At 36.9% G+C, this 21,287-nt stretch overlaps 1 long non-coding RNA gene and 1 other non-coding gene across 2 annotated transcripts; one reads left to right on the top strand and one right to left on the bottom strand.

Annotated features, from left to right (window-relative positions):
* The first annotated feature begins 1,975 nt into the window (after window positions 1-1,975).
* Window positions 1,976-2,047, top strand: TRNAW-CCA (transfer RNA tryptophan (anticodon CCA)). The gene has a single exon. It is a non-coding gene; the product is annotated as a tRNA-Trp (tRNA).
* A 7,161-nt stretch (window positions 2,048-9,208) lies between these two features.
* Window positions 9,209-15,225, bottom strand: LOC149006532 (uncharacterized). The gene is made up of 5 exons (XR_016175343.1): window positions 15,137-15,225; window positions 14,477-14,570; window positions 11,166-11,325; window positions 10,289-11,078; window positions 9,209-9,496 (listed from the first exon to the last, which is right to left on the bottom strand). It is a non-coding gene; the product is annotated as an uncharacterized LOC149006532 (long non-coding RNA).
* Window positions 15,226-21,287: the final 6,062 nt, after the last annotated feature.

The raw sequence follows: 21,287 nt of genomic DNA, 5'->3' as shown, positions 1-21,287 counted from the left end.
GACTGAAGGCCACCTCATGGTAAGCGAGCATTTTAAAAAATAATCATCTGGGTGACCTGTTCTATTGCATGTACAACAGTTTGGTCAATTTCCGCTCATTGGTTTAGTCCAAACCTTGTGTTGTCATGCATTGTTGTTTTTTTCTTTTCTTTATGTGTCTGTATTTTTTTTATGTATGTCTGTACTTTTCTTAATTTATGAATGAAGTGTTTCTCTTTTTACCAAAAAAAAAATAATAATAATAATCATTTTGGCAATCTCTTTCTAACCTAACAATTTGGGAACTTGCTAGAGTGCCATGTAATTAATATGCAGCACCTACAGCGAATGATCGAGACATTTAGATCTTGACCGTCCATTTTCAAAAACATGTTTTCACGCTTTTGAAAAACTGACAATCGAGATCAAAATCACCGTTTGCAGCACAGTGTTGCACAACATTGAAGTCAAGCCCAACAATTTAAACAAATAAACTCCTAGAAGATGTCGACCAAATGAATGGTTTATTGTTTTCGTTGTTTAAATTGAAACCGGCCAAATCCATTATTGTTTGATTCAAGTAGACGTTTTAATTGGGACACTTGTATGCTGTTGTCGCTGTTGCTGCCATCAATCATTTTCGCTCGTTCATTGATTTAGGCTGCGTTTGTTTGTTGGAAAAAGGTAGGGTGGGAAAATTCTTGAAAAAAACAAAATTTTCTTACTTTACTTTTAAATCCTAAAATTGCATATTGTTTGGTTGCTTAGGGTGAGAAAGTGAGAGATAAGTTTCCTTGAATCAATGAAACTTGTTTGGTGATGGGCAACCAAACTTTTCCACCCCAAGCCGTTTCAAAACCGCACAAAAAGTGTAGGACTTTATGGAAAAATATGTAATAAGTAAAATGTGAGATCCACAATTAATACTTTTTCACACTTTCCTTTCATTTTCTTCTCTTCTCCCTCACCCCACTACACATGGGGCCCACATTTTTCTTCATCACCCCACTTTTGCAATCAAACACAGCCTTAGGGAAGAATTCCGGTTTTTCTTTTTTCTTTTTTTTATTTATTGAACTGGCAGGCAATTTTATTTTTTTTAATTTCGAAGGAGTGGAATTGTTAGTATAGCTTGCTAAGTGTCTTAGTGATGATTAGCATGGAATCTATTGTCCCTCAGAGTTAGTGTGAGCTTAGATTTTCAATCTAAATTGATATAAGGACGAATATATCTTCAACTCCCAAAGCTAGAATACTTCCATGCGCGGTAGAGCGTCTGGATCAGACTTGTAAACTGATTAGGTTTTTATCTAGATATCATCCGATCCAATAAAGAATTATCTGAATTAAGTTATTTAACAGACAGATATAGATATTTTCCGTTAAGAAAAATTACAGATACAGACCCCCTTAAAGAATACTATGAATACAAATTCATAAGCAAATTTTGCTATCCAATTTCTTAAAGTTATTTTTCCCAATTTCTTTCAATCAAGGAAAAGAAAATTTAAGAAAATTTAATTGGTATACAATATGTTGTTAACTGTTCTGTTCTGGTGAGTAAAATTTTAAAAATCTAAATAATGTGAAAAGTGCAAATGTGAGTGAGTCATTGCCTATTGAGAGGGCCTATAAAGAACTCCTTAGGATAAAGGGAATCAGAGTTTATTTATCCCTTATTGCTTAATCCAAGAGAGGAGGTCAATGTAGCTGTCAAGGACTCCAATAGTTCACAGTAAGGGAGGGATGGTGAAGTAGATTCTAGAATTTTTAAAATTTGAAAGTTTTGAAAATGATTTACTATTATCATCATATTATTAGGACTCTTAAGGTGACACCTCAGCATTTGAGGAGGTAGGCATTTTACCTGTCCCGAATGACACAGCCTTTGATCACTTCAAAGCAAAAGCAGATCAATCTCTCCAGCCCATTTGTCTTTGTCTTTGGGATGAAAGAGTTATGCTACCTAGCATTTTAACAACATTTGAAAAAGAGAGGATCTGTGGCGCAATGGTAGCGCGTCTGACTCCAGATCAGAAGGTTGCGTGTTCGATTCACGTCAGGTTCAATTACTATTTTCTTTTGGCCAAAAAAAAGAAAAAAAAAAAAAAAAACCAACATTTGAAAAAGCTTGTAGTAGGAAAAAGGGGGAGAAGTGGCCTTCTTGGAGACTGAAAAAGCTTGTAGAAGGCCAGCATGGCCTTGCTCATAATCTAAAATAATCCAAATAAAATTGATTTAATATTAAACACCATCTCAAGCAACAGTGAGAGCTTAGAAAAATAAAATAAAACCACACAGGTTAGGTTCAAACTGTACAAGCTAAAAATATATACAACTGCCAAAGGTAGCATCTCCATCTGCAAGCACAGGACAAAAAACAACGTTTAAAGTATCGCTATCAAGTATCGTATCGTATCGGTCAGATGATTTTAAGAGATCGTATTGTCCTGTATCGAGTATTGTATCGCTCAACCAAATGTATTTTAGTGTAATTTAATGAAGAGACGTATCGAGATGTGTCGCATCGGTTGGGTCAAATATGGATACGTATTGGCAAACATCGTATAGTGTCGTGGGATACTTTAAACCTTGACTAAAAGGAGATGTAGCAGCTTCTGTGGCCCCTCCTCCACATTTTTAATCAGGATGCCTCGTGCTTCTCTTGCTTTTCCTTCGAAAAAAGGCTAGAGATAGATATGGCTAATTCCTTTGTACAGTAACAAATACAGGACCTATATGGAAACATAAACAAAAAACCCATTAGCCAACACAGCAAACAATGCAGTTGTTATTTCACTAAAGTGACAGTCTGATAATAATCCTGCCAAAAATAGGCAATCTCTCTGGCTACACATGTACATATATTAAGCTTAAAAAGAATAAATTAATCAAGACTAATATTGATGCAATATGAATTGCTTCCCCTACAATAAGAGAAACAATTAAGGCGATGATGAGAAGTTGTGATTAACCATAATTGGAATTGTATAAGCACATTTTGGCTGGCTCAATGCTATCTTTCATAATACAGATAGAAAGAAGGTTTTACAGGTATCAAAAGAAAGAAATAAATCTTAATCTTCAAATTTAACCAGACCCATTAATGGGAATTTGCACTTCTAGAACTAGTAGAAGAATATAGAAGAATAAAAACAGGAGATTCGGATTGTAAGAACAAGCAACCAGAAACAGAGAAAAGTAAATAACTTCTGCTAAACAAATCAAATATATCTAAGTATGCAATTGATGGGTTATACCAGCAATTACAATAGGTTTCTGCAAACTTCCAGTGAAATCAGGAAATCTAATAGCAGCAATACCCTGGCAAATCCTACTACTACTACTACCAGAAAACTGAAAGCATGTAGAAATAGCTGGAATGAAATTCATAAATTATAGTGTATCTGAATGTAGAGTATGATGCTGATCAGAATAACCCTCAGAAAATTTAGAAGAAAAACAAGATCACATTGCTTTCATGCTGACCTGTTGTCTTGAGGTTCTCCACCTTAACCAAAAAAAGAAAAACAAACATATATTCTATAAATACTCAATTATGGCAAGAAACTAAACCACCAGTCATTTATTTGATAACCAACACAACTGTAAAATTCCCTTAACTAGGCATGGCCTCATCAATATCAATCAAATAGAGAAAATTCAGCTAGTGACTCAACCACAGACGTATGGATGAGTTGTTAAACGAGCAAGAAAACATAAAAATAAAATGACTGTTTTCCTGTAAAAATTCAATTAGACAAGTCAAGGCAACTTCTGCAATAGCTTTGATCATCAGCAGAGCAAAAGATCACAATCAGTCCTAAGTATGTTCTAACAAAATAAACGAAAATAAGTTTTAATACATTTCTAACTTACCCAATTGAACTGAGCGCTGTGAGCTTACTTTAGCTCAATCTTCTGTTTGTTGCTCCATTTCGTCATCATAATTGCTACCTGTTGTGCTGCTTCCCATAAATGATCCGTCTCTTGTTGTCTCATCCTTTCTCACTCCAAGGTCCATAGTATTTACCAGGCACAACCATTGGTTGACCCCTTTTACCAGTCACCCTTGGTTGCTTTTTCCTTAGCTTCTGCTGGCAGTGGTGACAGAGTTAAGCTCTTCTTGCTGGATTCTTTTTTCAGGCAGCGTTTTTTGGAAGGTGGTGGTGGTTGTTTTTTGGGAAAGTTCAGCTTTGCATTGTCACCACGGATTCTTTTGGCTCGCAGCCTCTTCTGGAGTATTGTAAGTACCCAGCAAAACACGGGCTCCTTTGGGTGGGTCACAAATCTCGCCACTTTCTCATTCTTCCCGTAAGCTGCATCTGACAATTCTGTTGCCGAGTTTGTCTTTTTTTTCTTATTCTTCCCTGCATTTCAAGACAATTCCGCAAAGAAGGAAATCACAAAGAAATTCCACATTTAGAAACTCCAGGGACACAAATAACTCAACAATACCAGAATTTAAAAAATAAATTGATTTTATGGACACAATTACAAAATAATACACAGAGTAAAGTATCCAACTAAACTATATATCAAACTAGACGCAGTTAATCTCTGTCAGGTCACCCACATTGGTCTATCTCAACCAAGAGTAGGTAGTGTACAAGCATCACCTCTAAACCACTAATTAACTCCCAATCCAGCAAAAAGAAAACACAGGATGATTAGCACAGGACAGTCCAGGTAATTAAAAACCAGACATAATGTACATCTAGCCAAAGAACTGGTTCGATCAAGCCAGCAATTCAAGGTTCAACCATATCTTATTTGGTTTCTCATTGAGGGTGGATGGATCAAAGGATCATTTAATCAAACGATCACATTACACTGATTAAAACTGGAGAGAACAAAAGGTGCATCTAGCCATGGAACTGGTTGGATCAAGCCATCCCAGGTTCACTAATATCTTCTTTGGTTTCTCAATGAGGTCAGATGGATCTTAATCAAACAATGATGTTTAACTGATTACCATTCAAACACTATGATATAAAAAAAATTGTTATGCAGACAGAAGCAACTTCTCTGTGAAAGCAGGGGTAAGGCAGCATGCATTATGACCCCACACAAGATACTGCAGTGGCAGGGACCTTGATGTAACCAGCTGGAACCCCACCCACACCCCCACCAAAAAAAAAAAAAAAAAAGAAGAAGAAGAAAGAGAAGCCCTTTTCTTACAGCCTCCTCTAGGAAGGCCGAATCTGGCAGCGGCAAATTGGTCATCTTGCCTTCCTTTAGAGAGTCCTAGTGAGTCAACGGTAGAATAATTTTAGGAGTGCAAATCTACTTTTACTTTGTTATTTTAGTTCTTGTTAAGAGTTGCAGTCCGAGAAGTGATAGTCAAGTTGGGATTCTATTTCAAAATGTAATTTTCTTTACCAAAAAATTTCATTTGGACCCCCTGTGGTTTGACCCATGTCATTTTTAGTCCAAGAAAGTTATCTTTGCATTTTGCCTCCCCTGAAGCATCCAAAAAAGAACAATTAAGGACACACTATTAATAACCAAACAGTTTTCATTGGTTTAGTATTTTTTAAGAACAAAATAACTCTATGTGCTTTTATATTTTTTCCCTCTTTTGTTCAACCTACCAAAATAAATTAATTAAATTATAAGAAGTACACAATCGGGATTGAACACCAAAATAAGAAGAGGTGGGGAGGAGATATAAGTTCCGGTACCAAGTAATCCTTCTGTGCTGCAAAATACTTTCAACACCCCCACTTTCAGCACACATCACTAAAATAAAAGCAGAAAATGAGCTGTTTTACCATTACAAAAAACTAAGCCGGGTGCCGGGGGGGGGGGGTTGTCCGGCGTATCCTTGTGCGCAACTTTCCCCCCCACATCACTAAAATAAAAGCAGAAAATGAGCTGTTTTACCATTACAATAAACGTCACTCCTTAGCCAATTTGAATAGGAAAAACAGAGGAAATAAGAACTTAGCAGAACTTCCACAGTAATTCTTCAGCCTAATCCCTTCACCTAAACCCCAGTAAACCCTAATTCTCCCTTTCTCTTAAGAACCTTAGAAACCTATCTAGTTTTGCTCATAATTTACAAACACCTCATCCAAACCCTATTCTACTTTAGGATCATCTTCGCCTCCCCTCTACCCTACCTTTGACCACAACCCTATACCTAGTCATCCTTTAGAGACCCTAGATTGGAGAAAACCCTAGAATTCCAGAATAAAGTTTGAATTGAAATATTGAATAACTGAATTCAGACATAGTTCTACGAAAACCTACACCTATTGGCCGAACCCTATTCTTCTTCCTCCTCAACTGTAAATCACACTAGGCCTCCAGAACCCCTAGCCGCTGGGCATATTCAGACCCAAGTAGCTGCTGTTCAGCTGTACTTTCCCTAAGAAGTCATAGTTGCAGGGGTTCAAGAACCCTAATTTACTGCTGATTTCAACCTAACTGATCCTGAAGACTAACCTCAATATGGCGGTTACACCTGGCCTCCAAGACCTTTATGCCCTTTATACACACTACATAACAACTCCAACCACATTCTCTCATCCATTGCAGTCAACCAATGGATCATTATCATGAAATTACATTTTTAAAGCCAATGGTATACAACAAGAAGACAATTCCAATCTGGAAACAAACAAAAAATAGAAGACAATCACTAAACGAACAAGGAATTGTTTCCCTGCTCAGCAATTGCAGAGACCGAGAGAAAGATAGCAAATATACTTTACACATGTAGAAGCGGTAACAAAACACCGCTGCTAAATACAAACAAATAGAGGCACTCATGTATTACCAATGCTAAATATAGAATATCATAATCAAGTCACAGTTAAAATATTACAACTTTAATCAAGACAAATAAGAAATGGCTCATAAATACCACTGCCCAACAGTGCCAGACAGAGGGGTTATATATTATTCATTTTGCATACTCAACATTCAAAGCAGCAGAAATAAAATACAAACCATGAAATATAAAATAGTCACTTCATTTGATGATTATAAAATTTACCATTTTTGACAAGAGCCAATGAGACATAGTAATTAATGCCACTGCTAGCATCCTACAAATAGTAGCTGTAAAATATTTTCTGCTAAATGTATAGTACAGCATTGACTTCCACTACAATTAATGCTACACCACTTTTAATTAGGATCAGCCATAGATGGTCTATAAAAACTGAAACCGATCAGTAACAAATGGAGGAGGGAACTGTAAATAATGGCTTTAATATATTATGATCCGAGACCAGTTATATATAATGGCGTAGTTGTTTAAGTGGCATACAATTAATGAAGTTTAAAAATTTACCACTGCCACATACTCTACCTAAGTAGCAAATACGGCCACTGCCGTTCTTGAAATGGACAAATCCATAAGAAGTAGGTGAAGGAGTTCTCCCCCTCCTACAGATAGTTATAACTATAATCCATTGGTTGTAAGAAATAGTGTTGGGTTGTTAGACCTTTTGGATTATAAATATAAATGAACCATTGGGTATGTTGCTCATTGTGAAAAACGAAAAACATAAAAACTTATTTGAAGTTTAGAATTCAGACTTGAGAGATGACACCTTGCGTGATGGATCAAAAGAAAAAGGCAAAATGCATTTTGTCGGGCCCTCACAGGTATCATAGTTCAGGGTGTGTCCTTCCGCGGATCAGAGCTGATCCAAACTTCTTAGCCCGCCACCCTTGAAGTTATACACGCCAAAGTTAAGACAGAATAACAAGGACCGGTGCACGGATTCCCCCTCTAAAACTCCCAACGATCTTTGGGTTACGGTAGAACAATACCACAACCGAAACTGTAATAGAATTCCATTTCAATCCATCTTAAAGAATCTCTTTCTTAAAAAAAAAAAAAAAAAGACACAACCAATAAGAATCTTCTATCTCAATTTCCGAACAATACGGGCCAGTGTTGAATTGCAATATGACTGAATTCAGCTCCGCCCAAAGATTTAGCGCAAACAAGACCCCCCATTTTCATCGGATGATAAGCATCGCAACACGATACTCTTTGACAGGAAAAATAACTCAAAGACCCAGAATCAATGGGCTGCATCCGACGGGTTAAGTTCGTGAAGGAGGGGAGAGGGGTTACCAGAACAAATCGAAGCAGTTCCCCATCCCCATGGATGCTCAAATCCCCGAGGAAAGTGAAACGATTAAGAGGTCAATATACCATATTCTCTGCTGGTTTAAGAGATAGTCGAGGATTAACGAAGAGCGTGATGGGGGGGTGTGGGCAGGCGGAGCAAACTCTTACTTGCCCACTGATAAACGGTAGTATCTTACATTTCAAAATTACAATTTAGGGGTTTGGCCCCCAAATCAGCCGTTTTCGTCCTTCTTTTTTCCCTTTCCTGGTTAAAAACACGCCTCTAAGCTGTTAATCCATTCATATTTGGGAGTCCCGGATCATCTCTCTGACAGCTTTACATTGACAAAATACAGGGGCCCACAGGATTAGATGATGAGATTTAAAAAATATATATTTTATTATTTTTTATTACTCTCTTGACAGGGAGATGATCCGGACTCCATATTTGGGGAACTTTGCTTGCGTCCAGCAAATTTAATGCACATGACACTTTCAGCAAGACTGCGGTAATCGGATTGAGATTTCGAGCATTGAAAATCAATGTCTAAAATCGATATCTCGATTGAAATCTCGACCAAATCCTGATCCAACAATTCGTTGAACGGTCTTTTACACATTAACTAAAACAAAGTGCACATTTGGGCCTATTTTGGTTTGTTAAAAGTCTGTTTATCACTAAGGGTCGTCTTGTCTCTGTGTTTTCTCTGTAGACCATGTTAAAGCCCTAAGAAATTGCTTCACTAATGCATGAATTGGATAGCGTGATGGAATGAACAGTCAGATCAAAGCGGTTAAGTATTGATCTCAACCGTTGAGAAACAAGCAGTGAAATGCACAATTTGAAGGTTGTAAATCTCGTTGAACAGTTCAACTCATTTATGGCGCTGAATTGAAGCAAGATTGGAATCCTTATCACTGTTTATAGGAAACCCAAGTAACCCACACAGTCTTTTAGTCCCTTTTTTCCCTTTTTGTCTCTCCTTGGTGACCTTAGAGAGTAAGAAAACGGTTGGCATGTCGATTCAATCACAACCTACAACCAAGCCTCTATAAGTACTAAGTGCATAGCCTTCAACCATTGAACTTAACTACAAATAAAGATAAAATAAAATCAACAAAGATTAGGTTCAAGCTGTGCAAACTAAAAATATATCCAATAAAGGTTAGGTTTAAACTGTACAAGCTAAAAATATATACAACAAAGGTTAGGTTCAAACTGTACAAGCTACAAATATATACAACTGCCAAAGGTAGCATCTCCATCTGCAAGCAAAAAAGGACTAAAAGGACATGTAGCAGCTTCTGCGGCCCCTCCACATTTCTAATCAGGATGCTTCGTGCTCCTCTTGCTTTCCCTTAAAAAAAGGTCAGAGATAGATATGGTTGGCTAATTCCTTTCTACAGTAAGGAATACAGGACCTATATGGAAACAGAAACAAAAAAACCATTAGCCAACACAGAAAACAATGCAGTTGTATAAAAACATGAGATTCGGATTGTAGGAACAAGCAACCAGAAGAAGAGAAAAGTAAATAATTTCTGCTAAACAAATCAAATATATCTAAAGATGCAATTGATGGGTTATATACCAGCAATTACAATAGGTCTCTGCAAACTTCCAATGGAATCAGGAAATCTAATAGCCGCAATACCCAGACAAATCCTACTACTACCAGAAAACTGAAAGCCTGTAGAAACTGAAACAGAAATTCAGCTCTAATGAAATTCATACATTATAATATTATCCGAATGTAGAGTATGATGCTGATCAGAACAACCCTCAGAAAAATTTAAAAGAAAAACAAGATCACATTGTTTTCATGCTGATTTGTTGTCTTGAGTTTCTCCACCTTAAAAAAAAAAAATCATATATATTCTATAAATTCTCAATTATGGCAAGAAACTAAACCACCAGTCATTTATTTGACAACCAACACAACTGTAAAATTCCCTTAACTAGGCATAGCCTCATCAATATCAATCAAATAGAGAAAATTCAGCTGATGACTCAACCACAGACATATAGATGAGTTGTTATATGAGTAAAAAAAACATTAAAAAAAAGACTGTTTTCCTGTACAAATTCAATTAGACAAGTCAAGGCAACTTCCGCAATAGCTTTGATCATCAGCAGAGCAAAAGATCACAATCAGTCCTAAGTATGTTATAACAAAATAAACGAAAATAAGTTTTAATACATTTCTAACTTACCCAATTGAACTGAGCACTGTGAGCTTACTTTAGCTCAATCTTCTGTTTATTGCTCCATTTCGTCACCATAATTGCTACCTGTTGTGCTGCTTCCCACAAATTATCCATCTCTTGTTGTCTCATCCTTTCTCACTCCGTGGTCCATACAAGGTTTAAAGTATCGGTATCGAGTATCGTATCGATCAGGTGATTTTAAGAGACGTATCGTCTTGTATCGAATATTGTATCGTTCTGGCTAATGTATTTTAGTGTAATTCAATAGAGAGACGTATCGAGATGTATCCTATCGGTTGGATCAAATATGGATACGTATCGGCTAGTATCGTATGGTATCGTGGAATACTTTAAACCTTGGGTCCATAGTATCTGGTATTTTACCAGGCCCAGTCATTGGGAATCACCACAATTTTACCAGGCACAACCATTGGTTGATTCAGTACTTTTTATTTAGCTTCTGCTGGCAGTGGTGACAGGGTTAAGCTCTTCTGGCTAGATTCTTTTTTCCGGCAGCGTCTTCTTTTGAAAGGTGGTGGTGATTATGCTGTTTGTTTTTCTGGGAAAGTTTCTTGCCACCACGGATTCTTTTGGCCTCTTCATTGTATGCCATCGCAGCCTCTTCTGGAGTATTGTAAGTGCCCAGCCAAAACACAGGCTCCTTTGCACGGGTTGCAAATCTTGCCAGCCCATTTTCCCATGCCTCCTCCTGACGCCTCTGTATATATTCTTTTTTTCCCATAACCTGCATCTGACGATTCTGGTGCCGAGTTTGCCCTTTCTTTCTTATCCTTTCCTGCATTTCAAGACAATTCCCAAAAGAAGAAAATCACATAGAAATTCCACATTTAGAAACTCCAGGGACTAAAATAACTCAACTCACCTGTAGTTGGTTTCAATTTGGAAGGGGGTTTTCATTAAAATTGCAGCCGACAATATTAGCAAAGCTTTCGAATTCTGATAAGAGGTCTTCCTTCGTCAGCTTGCTGTTTTCCGTCAATGAGCTCGGAAATGATTGCTCCTCCACACATTTGTTCCTCTCTCTGTTTTGAGACATGAAGTGAGCGAAGAGTTATATCAGATCACCAGCATATGAAAGAAACGCTAGTTTAAGGCCATTAAACTCATGAATTTGAATCCAAAGATTTCTAAGAGGCTTCATATGCAAAATTCAGTCCAGGTCTTTTTCAAGATTTCAGGATGAGAAGTAAGCGAAGAGGCAAAAAGCCCTTTCCTTGTTCTGATTCATTCCAGATTTAATTAGTGTTCATTCCTTGAAAGGATCGATCTACCTACACCATCAGAAGATGTGGATGTGATAATCCTCTAGGTGGAGGCCTCGGAAGAAATCAGAGTTGCAGGGGAGACAAGAGTTAAAAGGAGGCACCCCCCGGGGGGATGAATCTCATACACATCCAGCCCGTTACTCAAACCACAAACAACTATTTTATTTTATTTAGTCTGAACGTAGTTGCATGATTACATCATGTAAATAAAGGGAACCGAAATACTCCAATCGCAACTCTAGAACTGAACTAAAACTTGACTATCTTGGACTTTTTTTTTTTTGGGGGGGGATCATAACTCTACCACGATTTCATTAACAATACCAAAATCCTAGGTTCACTAATATCTTCTTTGGTTCTCAATGAGGTCAGATGGATCTTAAGCAAACAATGATGTTTAACTGATTACTATTAAAAAACAATGATATAAAAAAATTATTATGCAGACAGCAGCCTCTTTGTGAAAGCAGGGGTGGAGCAGCATGAATTATGACCCCTCACCAGATACTGCAGTGGCAGGGACCTCGATGTAACCAGATAGACACCCCCCCCCCTCCAAAAAAAAAAAAAAGAAGGGAAGCCCTTTTCTTGCTGCCCCTCTAGGAAGGCAGAACCTGGCAGTGGCAAATTTGTCATCTTTGCCTTCTTTTTGGGAGTCGTAGTGAGTTTAGTTTTAGTTGACCGTAGAAAAATTTGTGGATTCCAAATCTACTTTTACTTTGTTATCTGAGTTCTTGTTTAGAGTTGCAGTCCCAGAAGGGAGAGTCAAGTTGGGATTCTATTTCAAAATGTACAAAAAATTTTCATATGGACTCCCTGATCTATCCAAAAAAGACCAATTAAGGACGCACAGTTAATAACCAAACAGTTTCCATTGGTTTAGTATTTGTTAAGAATAAAATAACTCTATGCACTTTTATATTTTTCCTCTTTTGTTCAACCTACCAAAATAAATTACTTAAATTATAAGTAGGCAAAAAGGATCGAACCCCAAATTTATCTTGAGGTACAAAGTAATCCTTCTGTGCCGCAAATTACTTTCTACACCCTCGCTTTCAGCACACATGACTACAATAGAAGCAGCAAATGCTCTGTTTTACCATTACAATAAACTCCACCCCTTAGCCAATTTGAAAGGAGAAACAGAGGAAATAAAAAGTTAGCAGAACTTCCACAGTAATTCTTCAGCCTAATGCCTTCACCTAAACCCCAGTAAACCCTAATTCTCCCTTTTCTCTTAAAAACCTTAGAAACCCAATCTAGTTTCGCTCATAATTTACAAACCCCTCATCCAAATCCTATTCTACTTTAGGATCATCTTCGCCTCCCCCGACCCTACCTTCTACCCCAACCCTAACCCTAGTCATACTTTAGAAACCCTAAATTGGAGAAAACCCTAAATACTTAAACCCTTGAATTCCAGAATAAAGTTTAAATATTAAATAACTGAATTCAGGCATGGTTCTATGAAAATCCTAAACCTATTGGCCGAACCCTATTCTCCTTCCTCCTCAACTGTAAATCCCACCAAGCCTCCAGAAACCCTAGCCGCTGGACATATTCAGACCTAAGTAGCCGCTTTCAGCTGTACTTTTCCTAAGAAGTCATAGTTGCAGGGGTTCAAGAACCCTAATTTACTGCTGATTTCAACCTCACTGATCTTGAAGACTAACCTCAATTTGGGGGTTACATCTGGCCTCCTGGACCTTTATGCCCTTTATACACACTGCTTGGCAATTCTAACCATGTTTTCTAATCCATTGCAGTCAACAGATGGACCATATCATGAATTACATTTTTAAAGCCAATGGCATACAACAAGAAGACAATTCCAATCTGGAAACAAACAAAAAAGAGAGGACAATCACCAAACGAACAAGAAATTGTTTCCCTGCTCAGCAATTGCAGAGACCGATCGAGAGAAAGAAAGCAAATATACTTTACATATGTAGAAGCGGCAATAAAACACCGCTGCTAAATACAAACAAATAGAGGCACTCATGTATTACCAATGCTAAATATAAAATATCATAATCAAGTCACTGTTAAAATATTATAACTTTTATCAAGACAAATAAGAAATGGCTCATAAATACCACTGCCCAACAGTGCCAGACAGAGGGGTTGTATATTATTCATTTTGCATACTCAACATTCAAAGCAGCAGAAATAAAATACAAACCATGAAATATAAAATAGTCACTTCATTTGATGATTATAAAATTTACCATTTTTTACGAGAGCCAATGAGACATAGTAATTAATGCCACTGCTAGCATCCTCAAAAATAGGAGCTGTAAAATATTTGCTTCTAAATGTATAATACAGCATTGACTTCTGCTACAATTAATGCTACACTGCCTTTAATTAGGATCAGCCATAGGTGGTCTATAAAAACTGAAACCGATCAGTAACAAATGGAGGAGGGAACTGTAAATAATGGCTTTAATATATTATGATCCGTGACCTGTTATATATAATGACGTAGTTGTTTAAGTGGCATTCAATTTATGAAGTTTAAAAATTTACCACTGCCACATACTCTACCTAAGTAGCAAATATGGCCACTGCCGTTCTTGAAATGGACAAATCCTTAAGAAGTAGGTGAAGGAGTTCTCCCCCTCCTACAGACATAGTTATAACTATAATCCATTGGTTGTAAGAAATAGTGTTGGGTTGTTGCACCTTTTGGATTATAAATATAAATGAACCATATCTTTCAGCTTAAGGAGTAATCCAATGTCATATTAATGTTACCACAGGTATACACATGCACACACTTGCACAAAGAGTTCGACTTCCAATTTAAAAAAGAAAAGAAGAAGAAAAAAATATCTCAAAATATCACAAAGACACAGAATGAAAATTCTAGATAAAAAAATATTACATATAAAAGAGATAGACAAACCTTATATTCTCCTGGTAAATCATTGATCCGATATAGGTAGACATCCTCAATATCATGTAATCATAATTCAAGGGGTGTGATCCTTCCAGAAACTCTGCATCATGAGATGATCCAAAACTTCATTAGAAACAACAGAAGTAAAACTATCAAATACAATACATTTATGAAATTAATACACGCCAAAGGATTGAAAACAGAAATAAACAAGGACCGTTTTGCAGATTAAACCCTGCTACTTAAACCTCCCAAACGAACTCATCTGAAGGCTATATGGTTGAACAAAACCACAACCGAAACTGGTAATAATAATTCCATTTCAAATCCATCAAAAAGAATTGCCTTGGAAGTAAATTAAAAAAAAAAAAAAATAAAGACACAACCAATAAGAATCTCATATTCAATTTCCGAACAATAACAGAAAGAAGACAAAAGCGTTGAAGTTAAGGCAATATGACTAAAATTCCAGCTCCAAAGCCCAACAGCGTTTAGCGCAAAATAAAACAAGGAAGACTCCTACAAAAAATTTACATCAGATGATAAGCATCGCAAACACGATACTCTTTGACAGGAAAAATAACTCAAAAAGACCAAGAATCAATGGAGCTGCATCACTTAAGAAACCAGGTTAAGTTCGCGAAGGAGGGAGAAGAAAGAGGTTACCAGAAGAATCGAAGCAGTTCCCCATCCCCATGGATGCTCAAATCCTCGAAGAAAGTGAAACGATCAAGAGGTCAATATACCATATTCTCTTCTCTGAACCGCTGAATAAGAGCGGTCCAGGTAATGAAGAAGCAATTTATAGAGTAAGGGGTGTGGAAGCAGAGACGACGATTTGAACCTCAAAAATCAGAAAGAGCGTCGGGGCAAGTCTTACATGCCCACTGATACCCACCAGTACCACCAAAATGACAATTATGGGGTTTAAAATTAAAAGAGTCCCCACCAGTGGGACCTACCCAAACACAGCCGTTTTCCTTCTTTTTCTTTTTCTTTTTTCCCTTTCTGGTAACAAAACACAGACCTTATTCTAGTTAAATCCATCCATATTTGGGAGTCCGGATCATCTCTCCGACGGTACTCTACAACCATAAAATACAGGGGTTCACAGGATTAGGTGATTAGGTTTTTTTAAATATTTTATTATTGTTTTACCTATGGGCCTCTTGTAGTTTGTGGTTATAAAGTCGTCGGGGAGATGATCCGGACTCCATATTTGGAGAACCTTGCTTGTGTTATACAGATTTAATGCACATGACACTTTTAGCGAGATTGTCGGTCATCAGATTGAGATTTTGACCATTGCAAATCAATGGCTGAGATTGACATCTCAATCAAAATCTCGACCAGATCCCGATCCAATGGTTTGTTAAACGGTTATTCACATTAACTGAAGCAAAGTGCACATTTGGGTCTATTTTGGTTTATTAAAAGTCTGTTTATCACCAAGGGTCATGTCGTCTCTGTATTTTCTCTATAGACCATGTTGAAGCCCTAAGAAATTGCTTTAGTAATGTGCTGAATTGTTTAGCGCGATGGAATGAACCGTCGGATCGAGACCTCGATCAAGATTTCGATCTCGACCATAGAGAAATAAGCGGTGAGATGCACAATCTGATGGTTGTAAATTCTCGTTGAATAGTTCAGCATTTATGGAGCTGAACTGAAGCAAGATTGGAATCCCTATCATTGTTTATAGGAACCCCAAGTTACCTGAACAGTCTTTTAGTCCCTTTTTGCCCTTTTTGTCTCTCCTTGGTGACCTTAGAAAGTAATAAAACAGTTGGCATGTTGATACAATCACAACCTACAATCAAGCCTCTATGTATAAAAGGACTAAGTGCACAGCCTTCAACCATTGACCTGAACAACTGTTACCATTGTTCCCTTTGGTAGTCTCCTTGTTCCATAAACATTCCAAATAAGAAAAAAGTAGACAAAGAAAAAGGATTAATTCTTCAAAAGAAGTTTTGATTGAAACATCCCTTAGACATAAAATGAAGTAATTTGGTTTGAGCAACTCCATTGATGAATATGCAGAGCTTATGTCTGACTATGGTCATAGTTGATGATCAATTCTCAAGGAAATCCAAGTCTCTGTTCTTCTAAGTCGCATCTTTGTCTTTTGGTATCATTCGACTTGCAAGCCAAAACGAACGTATTTCACATAGAAGGTGAATCACACCGAAGAAATCCGAACGCAAAATATAGGTAATGAAGTAGACATAATCTCACTTTGAGAGAAAACCTGTCTTCTTCTTTTTGGTTGCATTAGTGAAAGAAAAAAAAATACAAAAAAAAAAAAAAAAAAAAAAAAAAAAAAAAAAAAAACAAAAAACAAAACAAAAACTTGACATTGTAGATTTTGTTTATTTATTTATTATTTTTATTTTTCGGATAGAAGAGTTTTATGTTTTCTAGAAATGTTAGGGTTAAGTTCATAATATAATAGATACTAAAAATTTTTATAAAAAAATATTAAACCAATGTTGTTTATAGTCGGATGACAATCTAGCCAATAAGAAAATAAAACTAATAAATTTACTGGACATTGACCAATTAAAAAAGGCAATCACTTATGGATGGATTTGGAAATGAAACCCTTACATTGTGAGTGTGGATTTCAACTCCTTTTACATCGTTAATTCATAACCTTAGTTCTTATATAACAAATAATGAGTAATATTGGGTTTTGTTGAAAGTGAGTTACCGGTAATTTTTACCACTTAAGTGAGGAGACCAGAGTTTCACCCCCACTTAAGTGGCCTCGGTGCTCATTTTACTTACGTTTGCTTTTTACTATTGCTTTGAAGTGCAAACTAATTCAAGATATGGTTAATGATGTAATCTCTCTTTTCTTTTCTTTTCTTTTCTTTTCTTTTTGGGGTGGGGGTTTTAAACCTCCTTGATTTTTGTTAAAGAAAGGGGAGGGGGATGTTGGAATTTTAATTTAGATATACATGGCTTTCTTTTTTCGGCCTTTTCTTATAGTGTCGGATTTGATTATCCTCTTATTGTAGAAGCAATAGCAGTTCATCAAGTCTCTTTCAAGTTCATACAACAATGTTGCCTGCAAAGATCTTTACGAGCAAGTTTCTTTAATTTCAACTCCAAATGTTGTATTTGAACTTATCATTCAACATATTTTACAATCTAAGAACTCTTTTAGGGTTTTTTTTTTTTTTTTGTTGTGTGGAATTTCATAACTTAAATATTAGGGAGTGGAGACAATTACATATACCATAGGTAGCATAGAACCTATGACCTATTCATTAAGAGGTGCTGATCATTACCACTTGAGCAACCCTACGATGGTAGCTCCATCATTCTTTGTTCTTTCTATTATATTTTAAGGTATTTTCTATTATATTTTAAGGTATCCTAACTGAGTATGCTGATTTCTTGAAGTAAATTGGCTCTTTGGATGTAGTTGTGGTTTGTTTGGCCTATCAATAATAATCCATGGCTCTTGAAGTCACTAATCTCCCCCCCCCCAACCAAAAGTTCATTTGTATTCAAAGCGAGAAGAAAAGAATACGACGACAATGCCTACATGTCTTGGGACTAAGCACTCTAACCCGCAATATCAATTGCCCCCAATACACCCATCCACACTGGTTCCCACTCACATTAGCTATCAAAGTGAAACACTAGAATCTGAACCTACGGCATCCTGATGCATCTAGATCTATATCCATCCTAATGCATGGCTGCTGTCCAAGGGATGTTAGGAGCTGAAGATCCCGTTGTGAGCCACTGTTTTTGCTAAAAAAATCTGCTGTCGTATTGGTTTCCTTGCAGCAATGGGTTATTTTCCAATCGCTAGCATCTAAAAATGAAAGCAGAGCCCTCCATCGCTGAAGGATAAACCAAGGGATCTTATGCTGCTGAATGAGCACAACCACAACCATTGAATCACCCTCAACCCAAAGCTTCGGGATCTTTAGCTTATTTGCCCGTTCTACCCCATGAATGAAAGCTTCCATTTAATTTTCAAAATTAGTTCTCACATTCAAGAAAATGCTGAAGTTCAAGATCACAGCTACAACTACATTTTAAATAACCCACCAGACCTTCTTTGCTAGGATTGCCCAAAGAGCATCTATCAGTATTTAGTTTCACCCAACTCACTTGGAGGAGATAACTAGGAAACTTCTTGAGGATGCTTAGTGCTCGTAATGTGAAGCTTTAACCCTAGAGATGTAAGAAGAGCAAAACCATTGATTTGAGAAGATATGAATCAACACCCAGCCCTTTGGAAGGCGAGCCTCTTCATACCTGTGCTTGTTTCAGACCAGCCAAATGTAGTAAATTAGCAATAAGCAACCATTCATCAAACCCGCACCCTGAAGAGGTTGTTTTAGCTAGTTGTTTCCACAACTTAAAGCTCTCTACAAGAGATGTGTGAGCATGTCACACCTTCCCCAATTTGCTGCCAAGGACTCCCTATAGCGGCCAACAAAAGGACACTGTAGAAAAATATGTTTGACATCCTCTAATGCCTCCCTACAAAAGCTGCAGCTTCGAGAGGCCATAGGGATTCCCTTAGCCATAATTAAATCATCCATGAGGATCTTCCCATGGAAAAAGTGCCAACAAGATACTTGCTTCCTTGACAATAAAGACAACTTCTAGATAACCTTTGCCCAATTAACCTTCGCTGTCTTCCTTCTAATAACTCCCAATTAAGAGTCCGGGTCAGCTACCCGTCGGGGTAGCACTTTGTGCTCCCCCACGGCTTTACCACCATAAATACAGGGGACCCAAGGGTTGGGTGATGGGAAGGTTTTTTTTATTTTATTATTTTTTTCCCAATGGGTCCCACCGAATTTGTGGTGGTAAACCCGTTGGGGAGTGCTCCCCATCAGGGGTGATGATCCGGATTCCCCAATTAAGTTGCTTTTATACTCACCAAGTGGCGAGGCACTCCAATGTCACATGTCACACAAAGGCACATTAGGAAGGGGGTTAATTTAATCAAATCCATCACCTCCTGAAGCTTTGGTGGATGTGTGTTAGACAAGACCCACTCACACATAGGGTTATCCACTCAAACTTGTTATCCATATCATATTTCTAACTAAACTCATTAAAAAGTAAAGATGATTAAAAGAAAGAAGTAGATAGAAAATATGATTGCCCAATTCGATCTTTGCAATTCACATGTGATCCTAGTGTTTTAAAATGGCTACTTAGCAATCTAAGGCTAGCCACAAGTAGAAACACTCCGTGCATAAGTAAGCCAAGCTTTAAGTGTAATAAAATCCTAACCCGAAATCCGTATTGCAGGTTCAAGTACCTGAAGCTCAAGCAGAAAGAAATTGTGGGTTATCCGGATTGAGGCCCATGTTTTGGCCACAGAGCCCATAGATTTGGATTTGGTTGGTGAAGAACCTACCTTATTGGGAATCGGGAGAAGATCCCGCAAACCTAATGGACTAGACAGGTGGATTTCTAGCGTGAGAAAGGTCGAGCTGGAAGATGTCCGCTAACAAGGTAAGACTCCTCCACATGTTTGTTAAGGATACACCATTGTTAGGGATCAACCGCTTAAAGCACCATAAGTACTGAAAAGTACTAGGGGGCGGTTGCTAAAGCGGTTGATTAACCTAACCAACCACCTCAAGTGACCGGTTGGTCGGATTTGGGAATAAAACCATGATTTGCCCTCAACACCCAATTTAAAGTCATCCATATATGGCTAACTATGTATTATTTAATTGAAAACCTTTCAGATACTGTTTATTATAGGAATATTTTTGAAAATAAACAATGATTTAACTATTTTCAGTGATAAATTTAATTAATAAATATATTCAATAAAAATTAAATTTTGGGGTCTTTGTGCTTTTTAAACATAAAGTGAGTTGTCAGTACTTTAAGGCCTCAATTCCCAAAAAATCTAAGCTTGTTCTTGAGCAGGATATGTTAACGATGAAGGCAATTACACTTGCATAAAGATAAAAGGACAAGTTTACCTTTTTTTTTTTGTAAACAAGTTTACCCTGGATCTACACTATTATTTTGGGCATCAAGTGACATCTAAACTGTATTTTTGTTAGAAAAGTATAAACTTATGAGCCTTCACTTAATGGGAATTAAGAATTTAATTAGCTGCTAACCTGCCCATGACTACTCAATTACCCAGATTATATATATTAAACATGTTGAAAGAATTTAGGTCACATCTAAGTGGGGTGGTTGAATAATTCACAGCCCATTACCATAAAACAAATAAAAAACCAAACCCCAAAAAAATTGCCGGAATCCACTTGTGGTCTTGGGAAATTTCAAGACAAGATTTGATTACTAGATATTCCAACTTCTGTGTATTAATTAATTAATCAAGTAGATTATGTATTAATTAATTAATCATGTAGATTAAACTAAGTGGAGAGTGTGATGATAAACAAGCTACTTAGAAAAACAGACAAAATTTGATGACTAGATATTCCAACTTCTGTGAAAATTAATCAAGTAGATTAAACTAAGTGGAGAGTGTGATGATAAGTAGTATATATCAAGTGAGAGAGCACCATGATAATTATTATGGGGCTCTGAAAGTAATTATGAGTGAGGTCTTTTGTTGCTACAATTGATCTTAGGAATACCCCCTAATTCATCTAACCTTAAATGGGTAGATGAGATAATTGTCTAACGAAGTATGAGCTTATGAGTTTGACTCCTTGGCTTCTTTTCTTGTATTTGTAGAACCACTCATACAATGACGTTAAATGTTTATTGTTTTCAATGAAAGTTGAATAGTTCTCATTCAACTTAGGTATAAACTTGTTCATATGTTTAAGGGGTTTAG

Source organism: Hakea prostrata, chromosome 8 (genome assembly GCF_041222555.1).
Source record: "Hakea prostrata isolate BN-2017 chromosome 8, UWA_Hpros_2, whole genome shotgun sequence".
Taxonomy (NCBI): Eukaryota; Viridiplantae; Streptophyta; class Magnoliopsida; order Proteales; family Proteaceae; genus Hakea; species Hakea prostrata.
The sequence above is the reverse complement of the archived record's forward strand: the minus strand, read 5'-3'. Positions and strand labels throughout refer to the sequence as shown.